The sequence below is a fragment of the Chlorocebus sabaeus genome, chromosome 8 (assembly GCF_047675955.1).
Source record: "Chlorocebus sabaeus isolate Y175 chromosome 8, mChlSab1.0.hap1, whole genome shotgun sequence".
Taxonomy (NCBI): domain Eukaryota; kingdom Metazoa; phylum Chordata; class Mammalia; order Primates; family Cercopithecidae; genus Chlorocebus; species Chlorocebus sabaeus.
The window spans coordinates 67,015,728-67,040,475 of NC_132911.1; the positions used below are offsets into that span (position 1 = coordinate 67,015,728).

The 24,748-nt window shown below is 35.6% G+C and overlaps 1 protein-coding gene across 4 annotated transcripts in view; it reads left to right on the forward strand.

Annotated features, from left to right (window-relative positions):
- Positions 1-24,748, forward strand: part of NKAIN3 (sodium/potassium transporting ATPase interacting 3) — a 764,304-nt gene that overhangs the window by 586,790 nt on the left and 152,766 nt on the right. The window lies entirely within an intron of this gene.

The following is a 24,748-nucleotide window of genomic DNA, read 5'->3' on the forward strand; positions in this document are numbered from 1 at the left end:
TTTATTTATTTAAATTTGCTTGAGTAAGGCTTTATGCATTTATTACGATGGCAGATCAGGCCCTGCTTAAAAATGTGATCATCATCTCTACTGACTTCTATATTCTATTTAATTCAGAATTATTACATTCTCTTAGGCAGTACATATTAAAATTTCCTTGGAGCAAGAGTCTCTTTTCTCTAACTTTGTTAAATAAGATTTCCCATGTAAAATATTTCTATCCATTCCATAGTAACAAGGCTGATTTTAAATGGATGAACCTAGAGAAATTGAGTTCCATTCCCTAAACACTCCATAATTACCAAATAACAGGCACTGATTGCTCCAAGACAAAAACCTGATCTCATTAGCACCTGCTGTTTGGATAGGGAGAAGACAATTACATGTGAAGGGTACTATGCTTTTGGAAATGCTAATTAATTATACATTATTTATTGGAAATACAATGCTCTCCTTGTACTGTAGCTAGGAAAACAGAGGAAGTGTAAGAACTTAAATAGCTGAGACATGCTGAATTGTAATGAACTATAGTCATTTGTTTCAAATCTGGGATCCTTTGCTGGTTTAAATACAACTTTATATACCTAGTCTCAAAGTCTTTTTCTTTTCTCAGAACAGGCTATCAAGGTCTAAGAGTGTGGAAAGGAAATTACTCTGTTATTTGGCAGGTTTTAGCCAAACTAAGCTGATCTAGGTAGTTTAATTTTCATTTTACAAAGGTAAATAATAGATAAATAAGTGACAGTAAATAGTAGATAAACAATTTCCCAGCCCAAACCAAAAGGCTGGTATTGATAAAGAGATAGGAGCTTGGCATGTGATGATTTCTGACAAAGTAAATTGCTTTGCATCAATGTTGTAGAGTTGTACCCATGCTAAAGTCTTTATACAGTGCTTTCCTGTTAGCTGGCATTAGTAACAAAAGGCTAAGAGAACACAGGATCTCTGTACACATCAGGCAAAAAAATGGAAGTCCTCACTTCCGTTTCTTGCAAGCCTAGCAATTTGCCTTCTCTGCAGTTTATATGTCAACTATGCTGGGGGAAAAGGAGTCTTACAGGTTAAACACGAGCAGTGTTACCTTGATTTGCTCTCATAATGTGGTTTTTAAAAATTATCCATCAATTCTTCCAAATATGTGGAGAGCAAATGCTAAAATGTGAAGAATACAAATAGTTAACTTGAAATTTTTATGTAATTTATTATTTCACCTAAATCATCTGGCTGGCAGCATGACACATGGGCAAGAGGCAGAAGACCGGTGTGTTTCTCTGACACCTGCTCCCAAGTCCATTATTATCCTCAACTCTCTATCACATGATTATGGTAGACTAGATAGAGGTCTACAAACTTAAAACAAAAATTATACTGTGTAAATTTTAAAACAAATAAGAGTAGAAAATTCAGTATAATTAAGCTCCATGTATCCATCACCCTGCTTCAACCATTGGCAATACAATTTCTAATAATTAACATTAAGAAACATTAAGTTAATAAGTACTCAAACATGGCTTATATGTAAATTATAAACATTTATGTTTACATTTATGAGCTACACCAATGTATTATGCACATTTTAGAACACAGATCATAAGTATAAAATGTTAAAACATGGAATAAAATAAAATGAAGTTCTGCACATAAATGTTCATAGCAGCTTTATTTGTGACAGCTGGGAGCTAGAAACCATCTAGATGTCCTCCATCAGTTGAAGAAAAAAGCCAACAGGTATGTTTACAAAATGCAATACTATTCAGCAGTTAAAAAAAAATTAAAAAACTATTGCTATCCATTGATATATGCAATAACATTGTAAGGAGCCAGTCTAAAAAGACAACATATTTTGTTGTTCCACTTTTTTTTGACATTCTAGAAAAGATAAAACTATTGTTACATAAAATTAATCAGTGTTTGCCAGAGGTTATAGGTGGAGTAAGAATATAATTATAAAAGATTGCCTGAGACAGTTCTTTGAGGTGACAAAACTGTCTTGAGCCTAGTTGTAATACAGCTATACAAATCTATACACATATTAAAATTCATAGAACTGTAAAACACATGCCAAAAAATCCATTTTATTGTATGACAATATACAAAAAAAGAATTAAAAAATAATCGAATTCGAATGCTTTCTCTTTTCAATCACATGGTTCATTACTCACATTAATTTAAGAATCAGTAGACTATATTACCTCTACGTTCCCTTTTAGAGACGATCATAATCTGAAATAATGAGGTTACTATAATAAACTAGCTAAAAATTTTTTGACGCTTCTCTCATTGAAACAGGAGGAGTCTACGCCCACTCTTTGAATCTGTTAGGGCTCTTGATTGCTTTGACAAATGCTTTGACAGAAGAAAGGTTACTATGTCCATTTGGGGAGCCAGATCTTAAAATTCTAGAAACTTCTACTTTCACATGGCCCACTTACTCTTGGAACTCAGCCACCATGCTGTGGGAAAGGCCAACCAAGCAGCTCCATAGATAATCTCATGAGAAAGAAACTAAGACTCCTGGCTGACCTCCCAGCCAGCAGCCAGTACCAACTTGCCAGAGATGTGAGTGAGTGAGCCTGTTGGAAGTAACTATCTAGCTCCAGTCAAACCACCCCTGCTGACACTGCAAGGATGGAGATGAGACATCCCATCAAGCACTTTCTAAATTTCAGATTCATGATCAAAATAAATCACTGGGTTTGGAGGTTTGTTATATAGAAATAGTCAATTTGGTTGATAGATAATATAATAATGTATATGTTTGTTATATAGTAATAGATAATACAGAACTTAAAGTTCTTCAAGAAAAAGTAGGCTTCAGAGTCATGAGTTATTGCCTTAATGCAGAGGTTTTTTAGTGTGTCAACCTCAGCAACCTGAATCGGAGTGATCTGAAGTGTTGTGAAAAATGCCAGACTGAATGCATCAGAATCTCTTGCACTGGGGATCCAGAAACTCAAAGCTTTAACAAGCTTTCCACATGGTTCTTCTGCATCATAATGTTTGACCATCTGCATTTCAGTCACACTGAAAAGAGTAACTGGAAGCATCTGGACCCCAGGATGATGTCACATGTCAATACCACAAAAGGTAAAGAAACTAGTGAAGAAAAAATTACCATAAGCAAACCAGGTAGAGAGGTCCCTGAAGTGGGCTTGCTCTATGAGACAAAATAGAGCCCAGCAAAGGCTAAATTCTAAATGGGCATGAAAACTAAGAGATAATAAGATCAGGTATATTGCCAAAAATAGGTATGACATAAACAGACACATCATATTAATAGGATATTTAAGTCCTGTGATTTTATGATTTTTGACAAATTAAATAAGAATGATAGCATGAAGGCAAGATTAGGAAGGCTAATTTTTTTTTGTTGTTTGTTCAGTAGATAGATGATAGATAGACAGATAGATAGATAGATAGATAGATCTATTTCAAAGGAAATCCATTTAAAAACTATAACCACCTCTCTTTATGTGAATACAAACTTTATAATTCATTAGAGATATTAGTGCCTAAACTAGACTGCTGTAAGTTATTCTGTTCACTTTCATCCCAGAATCAAAGAGAGAAAGAGAGAGAAGGAAAAAAATAATTGCCACATCTGTTTCAAATTAACTTTGAAATAAAGTGGGAAATGAACAAATTGAGGAAATAACCAGTGTGTTCTAGTTACTAAAAAAGCAAAAGCATGCATCAAAGGAGAAGCCAGAATCCTATTGTAGATATATATATTTCAAGCTCAAGGAGCTCAAAGTAGTCTCTGAGAGGCAGAAATGAAAGGGATCTAAGAGTCATGACAGAACACAGAAAGTTTCTAGGTACATTTTCAGGAACCAGTATTTTCTGGTTTTGTTTTCATTTTTTACCAGGGCAAAAAGTCATCGGCACAACATTCTCTATAGACTTTTTGGTAGCCACTTATACAGTATCTATGATTCATATTTAATTATGACCATTTTCTCCCACTAAGAAACAAAAATCCAGACTTTTCCCTTTATACTCAATATGCAGAAGTGTACTAGGATTAAATCTTAGTTGTAATAGTAAATTCAAGAGTTGATATAAAAGGTAAATAGCATTAACCAAGGGACTGAATAATAAGATAATACATGTGAACATACTTAATATAGACTCCTGCACATTATAAGGGACCAATTAACATAAATTGCCTTAAATTTTTCTAAAGTTAAATTAATTCCTTTTGCTTTATATTATCTCTATTATCATTTTTCTGATTTTTGAATATATGTTTATTCTAACAGCGTGGTGCAACTATGAAAGTGCATGCATATACTTTATAAAAGTAGTTATATTTCTGAAAACCTGTCAGAAATTAAGCATAAAACTTCCACTGAGCAGCAAGGCCCTCTCCACTCCACACCCAGGCACTTGGACAGCTCGATCAGGAGCCTGAGCTGCCCAACCCTTCCTGTGCAGAGACTGTGGTGCAACAGGGTCCTCTATGCTCTACACCCAGGATTATTAATTTACCTCCCTAACTCCCATGCAGAGAGCTTCCAGCAGAAGAGAATTCTCAGCTCCATGCCTAGATGCACCTCTCAGTGCTTACTGCCTTCCCACTGGACATCCCTTCAGCACTGATGCTTGTGCCTGCCACTGGTGGACCTGCAAGCAGGCCTGCCTGGTCCAGTCCCACCTATCTTGGACCCTCTCCACAGGGATGAGCAAGAAGCTCAGACTACCCTATACACTCCACGGATCAGTTCATTGCTTGAGACAGCATACAGAACTTCTCTCAATAAATAATAATCAAGTATCAGACCCATCTGTTACCCATATGCACTATCTGTTACTCTTACCCATATGCACTATCTGTTGGCCTGTAGTTTGAATTATACTGCCCAATATAAGACCTGCTGACAAAAGAGTGTAGAAGAAAAGTCAGAGACCCTCCCTTAGCATTCTCTACACTCACACTTCCTAGGAAAGTGGGGAAAGGAAAACAAAAAAAACAAATAAATACAAGGGAATAATGGAAAAAATTACAAAATTTAGAAGTTATAGAAGAATAAAAAATTACAAAATTAAGAAGCATCCCCAGATGAGATGGAACCAGCACAAGAATTATGGCACCATGAAAAATCTGAATGTGGTGACACCAAAGAATCACACTAGCTCTCCAGAAATCCTCCCTAACCAAAATGGAAATTCAAAAATGACAAAATAATTCAAAGCATGGATTGTAAGGACCCTCAAATGAGATCCAAGACAAGTTTGAAATCAAACAAAAAGTTTGAAATCAAGACAAAGAAAATTGTAAAGCAATCCAGAAAATAAGGAATAGATACACATCTTTAAAAGAAATCAATCAGAGCTTTTGGAATTGAAAAACTTACTTAAGAAATTTAAAAATACAAATGAAAGTTTTATCGGTACACTAGACCAGGCAGAAGAAAGAATTTCAGAGCTTGAAGACTGATATTTTGAACTAACCCAGTTAGACAAAAATAAAAAAAAAAAATTTAATGAACAAGAACTTCAAGAAATATGGGATTACGTGAATTGACCAAACCTATGAATTATTGGAATTCCTGAAAGAGGAGAATAACCTTGAAAACACATTTGAGGGAATAATTCAATAAAATTTCCTTAGCTTTGCTAGATGGGCAGACATCCAGATATAAGAAATCCAGAGAACATCTGTGAGATGTTATACAAAGCAAGTATCGTCAAGGCATATAGTCTGCAGACCATCCAAGGTCAATAATAAAGAAAAATCTTAAAGGCAGTTTAAAAAAAGAAAGATCAGACCGTGTACAAAGAGAAGCCCATCAGGCTAACAGCAGACTTCTCAGTAAAAAATTTCCAAACCAGAAGAGATTAGAGGCCTATTTTCAGCATTCTTACAGAAATTCCAACCAAGAACTTTATGTCTCACCAAATTAAGCTTCATAAGTGAGAGAGAAATAAAATCTTTTCCATAAAAGCCATCACTAAGGAAATTCATTATCACCTTACTAGCGTTATAGGAAATCCCTGAGGAAGTTCTAAACAGAAAGAAAAGAACAATACCTGGTATGATAAAAAAAAAAAAAAAAAAAAAAAAAAAAAATACACATAAGTACATATCCCACAGACTCTATAAAGTTACTAATATATAGAAACTACAAACAGTGAACAATTTCACAATAGGATCAAAACCTCACATATCAATATATCAATACCTCACATATCAACCCTGAATGTAAACTGGCTAAACACTCCACTTAAAAGGCACAGAGTGGCCAGGTGGATGAAAAGAGAAAACCAATCTGTCTGCTATACTCAAGAGACCCAACTCACATGTAACAACACTCATAGGCTCGAAGTAAAGGGTTGGAGAAAGATCTATAGTGCAAAAGGAAAACCAGAAAGAGCAGGGGTTGCTATTCTTATATCAAATAAAACATTATTACATAATTATAAAGAATTAAATTCAACAAGATGACTTAACTATCCTAAATATATATGCACCCAATATTGGAGCACCCAGATACATAAAACAAGTACTTCTAGACCTATGAAAAGACTTAGACAGCTAAACAATCATAGTGAGGGACTTCAACACCCCACCATCAGCATTAGACAGATCACTGAGGGAGAAAATTGGCAAAAAAATTCTAGACTTAAACTCGACATTTGACCAATTGGACTTAAGAGAGATCTACAGAATATTTCACCCATTAACCACAGAATATACATTCTTCTCATCTACACACAAAGCACACTCCATAATAGACCATATGCTTAACCATAAAGCAAGTCTCAATAAACTAAAAAAAACTTAACATACGAGCCATTGTTTTGGACCACAGTAGAATAAAAATAGCAATCAATACCAAGAAAATCTCTCAAAACTACACAATTACATGGAAATAAACATCTTGCTCCTGAATGACTTTTGGTTAAACAGTAAAATTAAGGCAGAAATGAAAAATTATTTGAAATAAATGAAAACAGAGATACAACATACCAAAATCTTTGAGATGCAGCAAAAGCAATGTTGAGGGAAGTTTATAGTGCAAAAAACCTACGTCAAGAAGTTAGAAAGATCTCAAATTAATAAACTAACATCACACAAATACAAGAACAAAATAACCCCAAAGCTAGAAGAAGAAAATAAATAACTAAAATCAGAGCAGAACTGAACAAAATTAAGATGCATAAATCTATACAACAGATCAACAAAACCAAAAGTTGGCTCTTTTAAACAATAAACAAGAATGATAGACCACTAGCTAGATTAACAAAGACAAAAAGAAAGAAGGTCCTAATAGGCAAAATCAGAAATGACAAAAGTAACATTACAACCAATCCGACAGAAATATAAAAAGATCATCAAAGACTGTTATGAACACCTTTATGCACACAAACCAGAAAATCCAGAGGAAATGGATCAACTCCTGGAAACACATACCTCCCAAGATTATATCAGGAACAAATTGTAATGCTGAACAGACCAATATCCAATTCCAAAATTGAATCAGTAGTAGAAAACCTACCAACCAAAAAAGCCCCAAATGGATTCACAGCCAAGTCCTACAAGATATACACAGAAGAGCTGATACTACTTTTAATGAAACTGTTCAAAAAAATTGACGGGGAGGAACTCCTCTCTAACTCATTCTATAAAGCCAGCATTACCCTGATACCAAAATATGGCAAAGACACAGTGAAAAAAGAAAACTACAGGTCAGTATTACTGAAGAACATAGATACAAAAACATGCAACAAAATACTAGCAAACTAAAACCAGAATCACATCAAAAAGTTAATTCACCATAATCAAGTGGGCTTTATTCCTGAGATGCAAGGTTGTTTCAACATATGCAAGTCAGTAAATGTGATTTACCACATAACAGAATGAAAAACAAAAATCAAATGATCATCTCAATAGTTGTAGAACAGGCTTCTGATAAAATCTAAAATGCCTTTATGATAAAAACACTCAACAAATTAGGCTTAGAAAGAACATATCTCAAAATAGTAAGAACTATCTAAGAGAAACCCACAGCCAACATCATACTGAATGGGCAGAAGTTGGAAGCATGCCCCTTAAGAACAGGAAGAAAACAAAAATGCCTACTCTCACTATTCCCATTCTGCATGGCACTGGAAGTGCTAGCCAGTGTAATCAGTCAAGAGAAAGAAATAAAATGTATCCAAATAGGAAAACAAGAATTCAAACTACTTCTCTTTGCTGACAATATAAGTCTATACCTAGAAAACTTTAAAGACTCCACCAAAAGATTCCTAGAACTGATAAATGAGTTCAGTAAAGTTTTAGGATACAAAATCAATGTACAAAAACCAGTAGTATTTCTATACACCAATTCAAACTGAAAGCCAAAACAATAATGCAATTCCATTTATAATAACTACACACACACACAAAACACACATACATACCACACAAATACCTAGGAATACATCTAACCAAGGAAGTGAAAAGATTTCTACAGTGAGAACTACAAAACACTGCTGAAAGAAAACATAGGTGACACAAACAAATGGAAAAACATTCCATGTTCACAGATTGGAAGACTCAACATAATTAAAAAGACCATACTGCCCAAAGCAATCAATTTATTTAATGTTATTCCTATCAAACTACCAATGTCATTTTTCACAGAACTAGAAATAACTATTCTAAAATTCATGTGGAACCATGAAAGAGCTTTAATAGCCAAGACAATTGTAAGCAAAAAGAACAAAGCCTGAAGCTTCACATTACCTGACTTTAAAGTATACAATAAGGCAGCAGTAATCAAAACAGCATGGTACTGGTACCAAAACAGACACACAGACCAATGGAACTGAATAAAGAACCCAAAAATGAAACCACACCACTACAACCATCTGACTTTAACAAAGCTGACAAAAATAAGCAATGGGAAAAGAACTCCCTATTCAATACATGCTGGTGGGATCATTGGCTAGACACATTCAGAAGAGTGAATTTGGACCCCTACCTTTCACACATACAAAAATTAACTGAAAATGGATTAAATACCTTGTATGTTAGACCTTAACCTATAAAAATCTTAGAAGAAAATCTAGGAAATACTATTCTGGACGTTGACTTTAGCAAATAATTTATGACTAAGTCCTCAAAAGCAATTGCAACAAAAACAAAACTTGACCAATCGTACCTAATTAAACTAAAGAGCTTCTGCACAACAGAAGATACTATCAACAGAGTAAACAGACAACCTACAGAGTGGGAGAAAATATTAGCAAACTATGCATTCAACAAAGATCTAATATCCAGAATCTATAGGGAACTTATTCAACTCAACAAGCAAAAAACAATCCAACAAGCAAAAATCCAATAACCCCATTAAAAAGTGGGCAAAGGATTTGAACACTTTTCCAAAAAAAGACTTACAAGCCACCAACAAACATATGAAAAAATGCTCAATATTATTATTCATCAGAGAAATGCAAACCAAAACCACAATGAGAAACATCTTACCCCAGTCACACTGGCTATTAGTAAGAAGTCAAATAACAACAGATGCTGGTGAGGCTGTGAAGAAAAAGGAACACTTATACCCTGCTGGTGGGAATAGATCACCTTCTGTGGAAAGCAGTTTGGAAATTTCTCACAGAACTTAGAACTACCATTTGACCCAGCAATCCCATTACTAGGTGTACACCCAAAGGAAAATAAATCATTGTACTGAAAAGACACATGCACTTTTATGTTCATTGCAGTGCTATTCACAATAGCAAAGACGTGCAATCAACCTTGGCACCTATGAATGATGTATTGGATAAAGAAAATGTGGTACATATGCACCATGGAATACTATGCAGGGATTAAAAAGAGCACAATCATGTTCTTTGGAGCAACACAGATGCAGCTGGAGGCCATTATCCTAAGTGAATTAAGACTGGAATAGAAAACCAAATATTGCATGTTCTCACAAGTGGAAGCTAAACATTGGGTACACATGGACATAAATATGGAAACAATAAACACTAACGGAATGCCAGAGAGGTTAGCAAGAGCTGAAAATCTACCTATTTGTTGTGATCCTCACTGCCTGGGTGATGGGATCATTCATACCCCAAACCTCAGTATTATGAAATATACTCATTCAACAAACCTGCACATATACCTCCTGAATCTAAATAAAAGTTGAAATTATTTTTTAAAAGATTTCCACTCAAACCCCACATCTAAGCTCAGTGTTTTAGTATAAAATACCCTTTTATTTTACATCATGTATGGTGTCCTGTGACAATAAAATGTATAGGGAAGATTTCATAAATGTACTAAATATAATAGTATCTTTCATCTGCAAATTTCAGAACTTTTAAAATTTCATAATGTCAATATGACATTTTCTGGTTGTCTTCAAGATTCCCATTTAGCAAAACCAGAAGACAAAGCAGTAGCTCCTCTTGTCAAGTAGGTAGAATTGCATGGTTTTTCTGACAGCAAGGACAGTAGATAACGAAGTTGCCAGCTTGAGTCAGCCTGGCTCACTGATGGAGCTGAGTGGATGGCTTCTCACTACATGGTCCTGTTATGCTTTGGCTCCAATGGCCTCAATATCTTCATGAAGTCCATGCTGGAGATGACTTTGGCAAGAACAAGTGTCCAGAGATGATGAAGAAACAGGACTTAGGGTTCAGTATAAGAACTTAAGCAGCATCAGGCCTAGTAAAGAGTTAAAGATGCAAATGTCTGTATGAAGAGTTGAGCAGAGTAAAACCTAAACCTTTCAATAAAAAAAAAAAAAAAAAAAAAAAAAAGAGTTTTCCTGGAAAACTGAAGTGTGATAGGTCCATTTATTATTAAAGGGAGTAAATGCAGTTTCTGTGAAGTTCACTCACAGAGGAGACTAGACTCAGCATCCTGCCTCTGTTTGATATTCTTGCAAGATTCCATTATTTGTTTCCTAAGAAAACATTACCAAGGAGTAGCCAACTTTTCCAGTGTCAGAGCCTTGTAAATGACATTGTGTATAATGAACTAGCATTTATTTTTAATGAATGTTACCCTCTTTCTGCCTTCACAAACTTGCAATTTATTTAAGATGTTTGAAGTTGATTGATTCCATGTATCTTCGTAGATAGGGAAGGTAACACTGTCTCCATTTCAGGTTGAAGCATTCCTTCATGATTCTTTTAAATCAGTGATGAATGATTTAATAATGATCACACCTGCTGAACCGTAGATTGGAAATTCAGTAACATAGAGGCAGAGGAAACACCCTCACAGTTGGTATCAGGAAACACAAAGAATTATTTTCCTTCATCTGACAATTCCAGTAAGATTTTAGAGTTATCTTAATGTTTCATTGTTCTGTGAAAACTTTTTATTCTTTACATGAAAACAATGTGTAAGGCAATGCACCAGAGTGCCCACACATCGCGTCAGTTCTAGTGACCACAGCATGGTGTTTCTGTTTCAACTCTGTAGCTCAATATTTCCCATTTCCCATCTGTCTACTGATTGTAACAGAGTAATTGTTGGATAGCTAGCAGATTTGACAAAACGAGATGCACTGTCAAATAATTTTCACACTTTTTTTCTAAATGCAGCATGCTTTAGGGTTACTGAGGAACAAAAGATTCTGAATTAATTCACTTTGTCTCTAATGACAAAAACAACTGGAATTTGCAAAGGTGATTTATCTTAATTAAACATTAGTTAATATATCTCCCCACCAAAAGGAATCCTATCATAGGAAACTGCAATAGGCTTGGGGGATTGATATCCAGAGAGACTTCAGATTTAGTTGAAATCGAATTCGTTGTATAGTCTGGGTTTATTACATGCAAGGTACATCCTAATGCTGATAAGAACGATAAAAGTAAGGATAAACTCTCTTAATGCTTAAAAACTTAAGAAAACAAAATGTATAGAGAGGAAGTACTTAAGTCCTAGGACATAGAAGTGTTCCAAGGTGTGTGTGTGTGTATCTCACTTTGAACAATACTTCTGTGTGTGTGTGTGTGTGGTTGTGTATATATCGAGCATATCATGAAATATACTCAAGCATATTGCAGCTTCCTATGATAGGATTCCTTTTGGTGGGGAGATATATTAACTCATGTTTAATTAAGAGAAATCATGTTTGCAAATTCTAATTATTTTCATCATCAGAGACAAAGTGAATTTTATAAATATATAATATATATATACACACACACCCACACACACACACACACATATATATATATATAAATATATATATATACTGTTCAAACTGCTTCTCTGAACACCAGAGGAATTAGGTGAGACATTTAGAAAAGAGATTTGTGCATTTGGTGAAACTTTAATTAAAAATGGAAGATGCAAACAGGTAAAATTGTGTAGCTAGAATAACTCTCAAATTATCTTATAATTGTCTTAATTGATGTGTAAATGTTATTCTGCTCCCACGTATGTCTACATAAGTTTCTGCCAGAGAAAATTCAACTTGCAGATCAAGCATATAGGTGTATTGGTTGACGAGGGAGTTATTGACTCCATGTATGGAAGCCTTTTGTATTTGTGAGACACAATTATTAGGCATCAGAGCAAAAAAAAAAAAAAAAACATCCAAAAGAACAAACTCCTTAACATTTCAGAAGCTGATTTCCAATTGTCCCAGTAAAATGTAAACGTGCCAGACAATATTTTTGTTTCCGGGGGATTGCCACAAAAACTTGCACTCTTCTAATGGAAATTAAAAGAGTGATTTTTATTAACTTTTAGCTTTGGATAACTCGGGTAGAAATTGTAACACACACCAGCGTCATCTCCCATCTTGCTCCTGAGTACAAAGATTGTAGGGATTTGACTCCACTCCACAGCCCTCCAGGGTGTAGACATTTCGGACATAATTTTACCTCCCTTCCTACACACACCCAACCCTATCTCACACAGCCATCTCTCTAATAGGCAGAAATCTGACAGTGATGCAGTTTCTCTGTTACATTGTTTTTGACTCTATTACTTTCCTCCTTCTAAAGACATAACAACAAGAATTCCTTGTCTATTATCAACTTTTTCTTCTTTATTTATGCACACTCAATTTTCTTTTTTTGATGAACTTAAAATCTGCTAAGCCTGACAGACTATCCTATTTAAAGATTTTAGAGGATTTGCCTACATTAAAAAAAAACTACTTTCACACCACCACAGAATAAAATAGATAGAAATCACCTTTGTCTCTATCAAATAAATTTGGATTTCCTAAAAAGTCACTTAAAAATTGGTAGAAAAAACAAAAGATACCCATATTTGAAGCGGCATTATTTTAGCTTTTTAAAATTCTGAATAAAAGGAGGTAAATCTGTTGTAGAGACCTCATGATTTGGTATGTATCAAATAAGTGAAATCAGAAGTTGGTTTCAAACTAGAAGATCAAATAACTTTTTTTCTTTTAATTAATTTATTTATTTTTAGAAATGGTCTCCCTCTGTCACCCAGGCTGGAGTGCAGTAGTGTGATCACAGTTCAGTGCAACTATGGACTCCTGGGCTCGAGCAATCCTGCCTCAGCCTTCTGAGTAGCTGGTACTACAGGTGTGTGCCACCATTCCACGCAAATTTTTTATATAACTTTTGTTAGGGTCTCACTCTGTTGCCCTGGCTGGTCTCAAACTCTGGCCTCAAGCAATCTTCCCTCCTTGGCCTCCCAAATTGCTGAAATTGCAGGCATGAACCACCGCACCCAGCCTGCCTAAGACATTTATAAAATGCCTTCCCCGCATTCAAGAATCACACATTAGTTCCAGTATTTTCTCTCTAGATTGTAAACAAGATTGAGGATAGAAGTAAAGTGTCTTTTCATGCTTATGTATTCACATCCACATACATCCCCTCCAAAGCATTGCTCTTAGTAGGCATTCAATAAATATTTTTGAATGAATAAATGGCTTTTGTAAATACGAGCTCAGCCTTACTGTTATCACTAGGAGAAAAAAATATATTTCTGGCATGCATCTTCCTTAACCTACATTATCCTCCTACTGCTAGTTCCACATGAAAAATAGACATCTCAAAAGGATATTGACTTATTCTGTGACCTGGTCATGTACTTAGTGTTTACAATGCATATACCATTGTTCAACATAGTCTGCTCAGTTCCACTATAGACATATCCATCAAGCTTTCTAAAAAATTAATTTTTAACAGTAAAACATAATATTACCTTTCCTCTAGAGCTTGATTTATTTACACCTGGAGGATCACGGAAAAAAAATACAATCAAAGAGAAATTAAGTGTTCCTTTCTTTTGGTTCCTGTCCTTTTACACTGCTCTCTACATTTTTAGTGCTAAAACTTCTTTTTATGAAGAAAATTCCAGAAGTCCAGATTGCTTGAGAGGCTCAGATTGATAATATCTATGCTGTCTTAAGGCTGATTGACCATCCAGGATAAAAGGGGCTTTACAAATAAATATTATAACTGCAAGCAAAGCAAATATTACCAGATTGATTTCTCCAATCATTTTAACAGTATTACATACCTCTTCAGTTCCCAGTTTCTATATTTAAAAGTTGGCAACTCGGCCCACATAAAGAAAAAATATAACTATGGCAAAGGAAGGGGAAAATGTCTCTATTGAATACATGGCCTACTCAGAACATCTGAGAAAGAGTCATCAAACCATGCCTGTGTTGTTCATGCACAGGTATGAACAACATTGCACCATCATGGCATCTCTGGAACAGCTATGCGTATGCTTGCTTTTTGCACACTTTTGCATTTTCCCCAGGGACTTTCAAATTGAAGAACTCAGCTAGAGGGTTCACACATCTACTACTGCAGTCAGTTCTTTGCGGTAGGTAGCATAATGGACCTCCAAAGATGGGCCTGTCTTAATCCCCAGACCTGTCAATATGTTATCTTACATAGAACAGGGTATTTTGCAGCTGTGATGATAATTAAGGATCCTAGAATGGGGAAATTTTCCTAGATTATTCCAAGGAGCTCAATATAATATTTTTAAACCGATAAATTATAATTGTAATTGTATTACATTTCTAGAGTACAGTGTGATGTTTTCATATATGTGTGTAATACAGCATTATTAAATCAAATTAATTAACATATATATCCCTTCACTTACTTGACATTTTTTGTGATGACATCTTTGAAATTTACTCTTTTATTTTGAAATACACAGTACATTATTATTGGCTATGGTCATCCTGCTGTGCAACAGATCTCTAAACCTCCTGTCTAGCTGAAACTGGGTATCCTTTAAACGGTAACTCCACATTCTCTTACTCCTCCCCACCCAAACCCCCCATCCCTGGCTCTGATAACCACCATTCTATTCTCCACTTATATGTATGAATCTTTTTTAGATTCCCCATACAAATGAGATCATGTAGTATTTACCTTTCTGGGCATGACTTATTTCACTTAGCATAACCTCTGCTAGATTCATCCATCTTGTCCCAAATGATAGAATTTCATCTTTTTAAAGGATAAGTAATAATTCATTTTGTGTACTGTATTTTCTCTATCCAACTATTGATAGTCAAGTTGATTCCCTATCTTGACTACTGCGAATAACACTGCAATGAACATGGGAGTGCAGATATCTCTTTGGCATACTTAATAATTTCCCTTGTAATACCCAGTAGTGGGATTGCTAGATCATATGGTAGTTCTATTTTTAGTTTTTTGAGGAAATTCCATACTGGTTTTGATAATGGCTGAACCATTTACATTACCACCAACAGTGTACAAGTGTTCCATTTTCTCTACATCCTCCCCAGTGGTTGCTATCTTTCATCTTTTTGATAAAAGCCATTCTAACAGATATAAATAGATATCTTGTCGTGGTTTTAAATTGCGTTTTCCTAATGATTAGTTCATTTTTTAAATGAACCTGTTGGCCATTTGGATGAGTTGTTTTGAGAAGTGTTTGTTCAGGTCCTTTGACCACTTTTAAATTGGGTTATTTGTTTTCTTACTATTGAGTTATTTCAGTTCCTTGTATATTTTGTATATTAACCCCTTACTAGATATATGAGCTATCCGAAAAGAAAGTTAAGAAAATAATCCCATTTACAATAGCAACCGAAAAAAATAAAAACTTAGATGTAAATTTAAATCAGAAGGTAAAAGACTTTTATACTGAAGACTATAAAACACTGATTAATGAAATTGAAGAAAAAACAAATAAATTGAAAAATATCCCATCTCAATGGACTGAAATAATTAATATTGTTAAAGTATCCACACTACCAAAAATAATGTACAGATTCAATGCAATCCCTATAAAAATTTCAAGGTCATTTTTCAAAAATGGAAAAATCAATCCTAAAATTTTATAGAACCACAATATGCCCCAGATAACCAAAGCAATCTTGAGCAAAAAGAACAAAGCTGGAGGCATCATACTACCTGACTTCAAAATGTATTATAAAAGTGATTATAATTAAAACAGCATAGTACTGGCATAAAAACAGACACATCAACCTATGGGACAGGACAGAAAGCTCAGTAATAAACTCATGCCTTCATGGTCAATTGATTTTTTACAAAAGTGCCAAGAACCCATAATGAAGAAAAAACATTCTATTCAAGAAATGGTTCTAGGAAAACTAGTTATCCACATTCAGGAAAAAATGAAATTAGACCCCTACCTTACACTATGCCCCAAAATAAACTCAAAATGATTAAAGACTTAAAACTGTAAAACTACTAGAAGAAAACATAAGGGAAAAGCCCCAGGACATTTGTTTGGACGAGGATTTTTTGGATGTAACCTCAAAATCTCAAGTAACAAAAGAACAAATAGACAAATGGGATTGCACCAAATCAAGAAGCTTCTGCACAGCAGAAGAAATGATGAACAAAGGGACAACCCATGCAATGAGAAAAATATTTGCAAACCATGGGTCTTTACAAGTGGAAGAGGGAGGCAGGAGAGTGAGGAAGTCATGCAGAGGAGACAGAATTCAGCCAGCTGTTGGTTGTTGTTGGCTTTGGAGTTTAAACGGGGCCCAGATGCAAGGAATTCAGATGAAGCTGGAAAAAGCAAGGAAATGGGTTCTCCCCTAGAGACGCCAGAAAAACAGTACCGTGCTAACATCTTTGTTCTTTTTATTTTATTTTTATTTATTTATTTATTTATTTATTTATTTATTTATTTAGAGACAGTCTCGTTTGGTCACCTAGGCTAGAATGCAGTGGCACTATGTCAACTCACTGCAACCTCCACCTCACGGGTTCAAGTGATTCTCCTGCCTCAGCTTCCCGAGCAGCTGGGACTACAGGTGCATGCCACCACATCTGGCTAATTTTTATATTTTTAATAAAGACAGGGTTTCACGATGTTGGCCAGCTGGTCTTGAACTCCTGACCTCAAGTGATCAGCCCACCTCGGCCTCCCAAAGTGCTGGAATTATAGGCATTAGTCACCATGCCCGGGCCCTCCTGACATCTTGATTTTACCCCAGGGAGATTCATGTTAGACTTTTGACTTCTAGAACTGTGAGGTAATAAATTTGTGCTTTTTAAATGACTAAGTTTGTGAGGATTTGCCAAATCAACAATAGGGAATTAATAGAGTGCTTTTTCGTGCCTTTTTTCTCATCTATAATAAGAGAACTCTCTGTGTCTCCTTCTGAAGGGAACTTCTGCTGTAAGAGGGAGGGCTTTTCACTACAACCTCACTCCTCTCCTTTGCTGGTGTATGTACCAAAGTATAACCTTTCTGCACAAATGAAATGCCATGCAAGAAATAAAAAAGTTTGAGAACTAGCCCATTTGTCAGTAGGAGTCCAAAACTTTATACTAAGAATCCTAAATCCAATAACTAAGAAGTGACTTGAGGCGCTCGCAACTTCATTATAAAAGGTTATTTGCATGACAAATTAATACTGTAGTAACAGTAGCTGCCAATGCTAAAGCTAAAGCAAGAACTTAAATGCTACAAACATGCAGATCATTGGCCTGGTTGATGGGACAGGGCAACTTTGGCCTTAAGTATTTTTTGGCAAATTAACATATTTGCATTTTTGCCTCAAGTTATTTAAATATTTTAGGATTCCATTATTTACAGAAAGTATAATGGGGGAACTCTCCAGAGTTACTAAAGGTTAAACAAGATAAAAAGTGAAAGTATCCACAGAATAAAATAACTTTCTAGATATCTTGTGTACACATGTCCAACCAAAAAGACAATTTATTTCCACATATGGTAGGAATTTCAGATTCCTTCAGAAAATTTCAGATTAACTGTTTATATTTAGGAGTCTTAATTAAGCTGTAGGTTATCACTTACAAAAAAAATGTGAAATCAGTGTAAAAGAAAAATGTTATTTTTTACCCAAGAATAGAGTAGTTCCTCACTTCATTGCCTCACGAGATAAAAGTTTAATTTTCTTTGACTTCAACACTATCAGATATTGATAGCTGGGCCTTAATGGGAACACTTCGTTTTGTTGTTCTAGATTAGTTGCTTTGATACGAAATGCTATACATTAGAATTTATTGTGATCTGCCTGAAGTCTAGATGAAAAAGGATTAAGGCAAAAGACAAGAATGAGAAAGAATTCCTGGTCAAAGGAGCTTGTTTCATTTTGGTGGCTGTCCCCATTTGGGCTCCCATAAATGTACTGCCAGGTCTATCGGGGGCAGAAACATTGAGCTTGGGCAGTCAATTAACCACAGCATCCCCAACACTCCATGAATCATACTCCCATTACCCAACAAGGAAACACTGTCTAAGAAGGGCCCCTGGTGCTCTGCGCCCTCCCGTTCACTTACCTTCCTGCTCCACATCTGAAAGGAAGTTTAGATGAAATAATGCCCGTTTTTCCTACCAAGTACATTGTACGCAACCATAAATCATCAAAGAACCACTGTCCAGACCTAGAACATATGTGGACATCACTAAAAATAAAAAAAGGAATATTCGATCATGTGTTGGATTTTTTTAGGGTTAATATAAAGGCAGATGTCCAAAGTTAGGGATTCTTTCAATGCTTTCCTATTTCCACTTCTCTTGCTCCTACATTGGCTCTGTGTTTTTTTATAAATCTACTTTTTCATAATATAGATTCATTGACCTGCAGGATAATAGATTTATATATATATATATATGTGGGTGTGTGTGTGTGTGTGTGTGTGTGTATATATAATCTATTACATATATTTAATATGTATATACTGTACCTAACAGAGTTGGCTCCTTGCCTATATTTATCAAACATTCTTCCCCCGACTCTCCTCAGTCCTTTCCCAAACAAGAAGTTTAACAAAAAGAGACTAGGAGCTTCTTTAGCTCGCTTGTCCCTACCATCCCACAGGACCTGAATATGAGTCCTGTCCAGGAGCAGTGGTGAACTGGAAGAGAGCAAATATAGTACCCACAGCGAATGACGAAAGAGGATTGGGTCAGGATTGAAAACTCTAAATAACTGATGTAGCTTATACATTTATTACTTTGGCTTATCACAGTTATCCCAGAAGATGTGAAATAAAATCAGAGAAAAGAGAATTTTAAACAGATATTCACATAATAGTTCATACAGACACGCAGACTGCTGACCAGGCACAAAATTCTGGCAGGCAGGACTGGGAGCAAGAGGAAACTGGCATTATTTAAGCAAGGACTGAACAGTGTACTCAGTAAAAAAAAAAAAAAATTAGTGGCCTAGGGAAAAGAGAGGCTTTGTTCTGACAAATCCTTTTTGTTCACCACACATCCAACCTGCTAATAATTTTACTAAATACAACATTCACCCTGCTTTCTGTATTCTATTGATTTACTTAATAAAATCAAACCTGCTTTGTGATTCTTAGCTACACAGAACTAACCAGAGGTCCCAGTCTTTTTAGAAGATATAGCATGAATTCAGAATGTCAAATTTCTAAAATTTGATTGCTATCCACAAGATAGAAAAATCTCAATTTGTACTTGAATTTTTAAAAATTCATCATGATCACACAGCTATCAGAGAGGAATAAACATAAAAAACACTAAAGTAACATGTAGAGGGCAGGAAAGAAAGCCCATCTGTTTTCAGTCCAATAAGTGATGAATGTGCAACAGAGAGGCATGAACTAAAAGAGCTTTGACAAAAGAATTTTCCTTTTTCAAAGTTAAAAGAAAGTTTAGTTCCCTTTTAAATAATAGAATTGTCTTTTTCCAGTTGATTTTTTTTTACTTCCAACTTTTAAGTTCAGGGGTACATGTGCAGGATGTGCAGGTTTGTTACATAGATAAACATGTGCCATGATGGTTTACTGTACAGATTATTCCATCACCCAGGTATTAGGCACAGCATCCATTAGCTGTTCTTCCTGATGTTCTCCTTCCGCTCATCCCCCACCCTCCAATAGGCCCCATGTGTGTTATTCTCCCCCTCATGACCATGTGTTCTCATCATTCAGGTCCCACTTATAAGTCAGCACATGTGGTATTTGGTTTGTGGTTCCTGCATTAGTTTGCTAAGGATAATGACCTCTAGCTTCATCCATGTTCATGCAAAGAACATGATCTCATTCCTTTTTAAGCCTGTATATTATTCTGTGATATACATTTACCACATCTTCTTTATTCAGTCTATCATAGATAGGCATTGTATTAATCTGTTCTTATGCTGTGAATAAAGACCCAAGGCTGGGTAATTTATAAAGAAAGAGGTTTAATTGACTCCTAGGTCCACATGGCTGGGGAGGGCTCACAGTAATGGTGGAAGGTGAATGAGGAGCAAAGTCATGTCTTACATGGTGGCAGGCAAGAGAGCTTGTGCAGGGTAACTCCCATTTATAAAACCATGAGATCTTGTGAGACTTATTCACTACCATGAGAACAGTATGGCAGTAAATGCCCCCATAATTCAATTATATCCATCTGTCCCTGCCCTTGGCATGTGGGGATTATTACAATTCAAGGTGAGATTTGCGTGGGGACACAACCAAACCATCTCAGGCATTTAGGTTGATTCCATGTCTTTGTCATTGTGGCTAGTGCTGCAATGAACATGCACATGCATGTATCTTTATAATAGAATGATTTATATTCCTTTGGGTATATATCCAGTAATGGGATTGCTGGGCCAAATGATATTTCTGCTGCTAGGTCTTTGGGAAATCACCACACTGTCTTCCACAGTGGTTGAACTAATTTACACTCCCACTAACAGTGTAAAAGTGTTCCTTTTTCTCCACAACCTTACCAGCATTTGTTTTTTGACTTTTTGGTAATAGCCATTATGACTGACATTAGATGGTATCTCATTGCAGTTTTGATTTGCATTTCTCTAATGATCAGTGATGTTGAGCTGGTTTTCGCATGATTGTTGACCACATGTGTGTCTTCCTTTGAGAAGTCTCTGTTCATGTTCTTTGCCCACTTTTTAATGGGGTTGTTTAGTTTTCTCTTATAAATTTAAGTTCTTTATAGATGCTGGATATTAGACCTTTGTCACATGGATAAAGTGCAAAAAAACTTTCTCCCACTCTGTAGGTTGTATCTGCTCTGTTGATAGTTTGTTTTCCTGTGCAGAAGCTTTTTAATGTAATTAGACCCCATTGGTCAATTTTTGCTTTTGTTGCAATTGTTTCTAGTATCTTGATCATGAAACTTTGCCCGTGCTATGTCCTGAATGGCATAGTCTAGGTTTTCTTCTATGGTTTTTATAGTTTTGGGGTTTAATTTAAGTCTTTAATGCATCTTGAGTTGACTTTTTTATATGGTGTAAGGAAAGGATGCAGTTTTAATTTTCTGCATATGGTTAACCAGTTCTCCCAGTATAATTTATCAAATAGGGAATCTTTTCTCCATTGCTTTTGTCAGGTTTGTCAAAGATCAGATAGTTGTAAGCGTGTGGCCTTATTTGTGGGTTCTCTATTGTATTCCATTGGTCTATGTGTCTGCTCTTGTACTTGTACAATGCTGTTTTGGTTACTGTAGCCTTGTAGTATAGTTTGAAGTTGGGTAACGTGATGCCTCCAGCTTTATTCTTTTTGCTTAAGATTGCATTGGTTATTTTGGCTCTTTTCTGGTCCTATGAATTTTAAAATAGTTTTTCTAATTCTGTGAAGCATGTCAATGGTAGTTTAATGGGAGTAGCATTGAATCTATAAATTGCTTTGGGCAGTGTGGCCATTTTCACGATATTGATTCTATCCATGAGCATGGAATGTTTTTCCATTTGTTTGTGTCATCTCGGATTTATTTGAACAATGGTTTGTAGTTCTTCTTAAAAAGGTCCTTCATTTCTCTTGTTAGCCGTTTTCCTAGGTATTTTATTCTTTTTGTGGCAATTGTGAATGGGAGTTCATTTGTGATCTGGCTCTCAGCTTGCCTGTTGTTTGTGTATAGGAATGCTAGCAATTTTTGCTCATTGATTTTGTATCCTCAGACTTTGCTGAAGTTGCTTATCAGCTTAAGAAGCTTTTGATCTGAGACAATGGGATATTCTAGGCATAGGATCATGTCATCTGCAAACAGGGGTAGTTTGACTTCCTCTCTTCCTATTTGAATACACTTTATTTCTTTCTCTTGCCTGATTGCCTGGTCCAGAATTTCCAATACTATGTTGAATAGTAGTGGTGAGAGAGGGCAAACTTTACTTGTGCCAGTTTTCAAAGGGAATGCTTCCCCTTGAAAGGTTTTGCCCATTCACTATGGACGGTGGGTTTGTCACATATGACTCTTATTATTTTGAGGTATGTACCTTCAAGATCTAGTTTATTTAGAGTTTTTAATATGAAGGGAAGTTAATTTTTATCAAAGGCCCTTTCTGCATCTATTGAGATAATCATGTGGTTTTTGTCTTTAGTTCTGTTTATGTGATGAATTACATTTATTGCTTTGTGTATGTTGAACCAGCTTGCATCTCAGAGATGAAGCCAACTTGATCATGGTGGATAAACTTTTTGATGTGCTACCGGATTCAGTTTGTCACTATTTTGTTGAGGATTTTTGCATTGATGTTTATCCAGGATAATGGCCTAAAGTTTCCTTTTTTTGTCATATCTCTGCAAGGTTTTGGTATCAGAATAATGCTGGCCTCATAGAATAGGTTAGGGAGCAGTCCCTCTTTTCAATTTTTTGGAATAGTTTCAGTCGGAGTGGTACCAGCTATTCTTAGTACCTCTGGTAGAATTCAGATGTTAATTCAACTGGTCCTGGGGTACTGGGCCTTTTTTGTTTTTTGTTTTTTTTTTTTTTGATTGGTAGGCTATTTATTACTGTCTCAATTTCAGAACTCTCTATTGGTCTATTCAGGGATTCAGTTTCTTCCCGATTCAGTCTTTGGAGGGCGTATGTGCCGGGAAAGTATCCATTTCTTCTAGATTTTCTAGTTTATGTGCATAGAGGTGTTTATAGTTTTCTCTGATCGTTGTTGGTATGTCTGTAGGGTCAGTGGTAATATCCCCCTTATCATTTCTAATTGTGTTTATTTGAATCTTCTCTATGTTTTCTTTATTAGTCTAGCTATCAGTCTATCTATTTTATTACTTTTCTCCAGCAAAAGCAGCTCCTGGATTCGTTGATTTTTGAAGGGCTTTTCGTGTCTCTCCTTCAATTCAGTTCTGATGTTGGTTATTTCTGCTAGCTTTCAGGTTTGTGTGCTCTTGGTTCTCTAGTTCTTTTAACTGTGATGTTCCGTTGTTAACTTGAAATCTTTCTAGCTTTTTGGTATGGGTATTTAGTGAGTAAATTTCTCTCTTAACTCTGCTTTAGCTGCATCCCACACATGCTGGTACATTGTATCTTTGCTCTCATTAGTTTCAAAGAACTTCTTGATTTCTGCAATGATTTCATTATTTACCCAAAAGTCATCCAGGGGCAGGTTGTTCAATTTCAGTGTAGTTGTATGGTTTTCTGTGAATTTCTTAATTTTAAGTTCTAATTTGATTGTGCTGTGGTCCAAGAGACTGTTTGTTAGGATTTCAGCTCTTTTGCATTTGCTGAGGAGTGTTTTACTTCTGATTATGTGATCAATTTTAGAGTAAGTGCCATGTGGTGATGAGAAGAATATATATTCTGTTGCTTTGGGGTGGAGAGTTTCATAGTTATCTATCAGGTCAACTTGATCCAGACCTGAGTTCAGGCCCTGAATATCTTTGTCAATGTTCTGTCTCAATTATCTGCCTAATATTGTCAGTGAGGTGTTAAAGTCTCTCACTATTATTGTGTGGGAGTCTAAGTTTCTTTTAAAATCTCTAAGAACTTGCTTTATGAATCTGGGTGCTCCTGTACTGGGTGTGTATATATTTAAGATAGCGCTTCTTGTTGAATTGAAACCTTCACCATTATGTAATGCCCTTTTTGTCCTTTTGATCTTTGTTAAAGTCTGTCTTATCAGAAACTTGGATTGCAATTCCTGCTTTCCTCTGATCTCCATTTGCTTGATAAATTTTCTTCCATCCTTTTATTTTGATCCTCTGTGAGGCTTAAGATCCATATAGATGGATCTTGATTCTTTATCCAGCTTGCCATTCTGTGTCTTTTAATTGGGGCATGTAACTCATTTACATTTAATGTTAGTATTGTTTTGTGTGGATTTGATCCTGTCATCATGATGCTAGCTGATTATTTTGCAGACTAGTTTATGTGGTTACTCCATAGTGTCACTAGACTATGTACTTCAGTGTGTTTTCGTAATGGCTGGTGATGGTTTTTCTTTCCATATTTAATGCTTCCTTCAGAAGCTCTTGTAAGGCAGAAATTTAACATCCCACTGACAACATTAGGCAGATCATTGAGACAGCATTTGCCTGCCTCAGCATTTGCCTGTCTGAAAAGTATCTTATTTCTCCT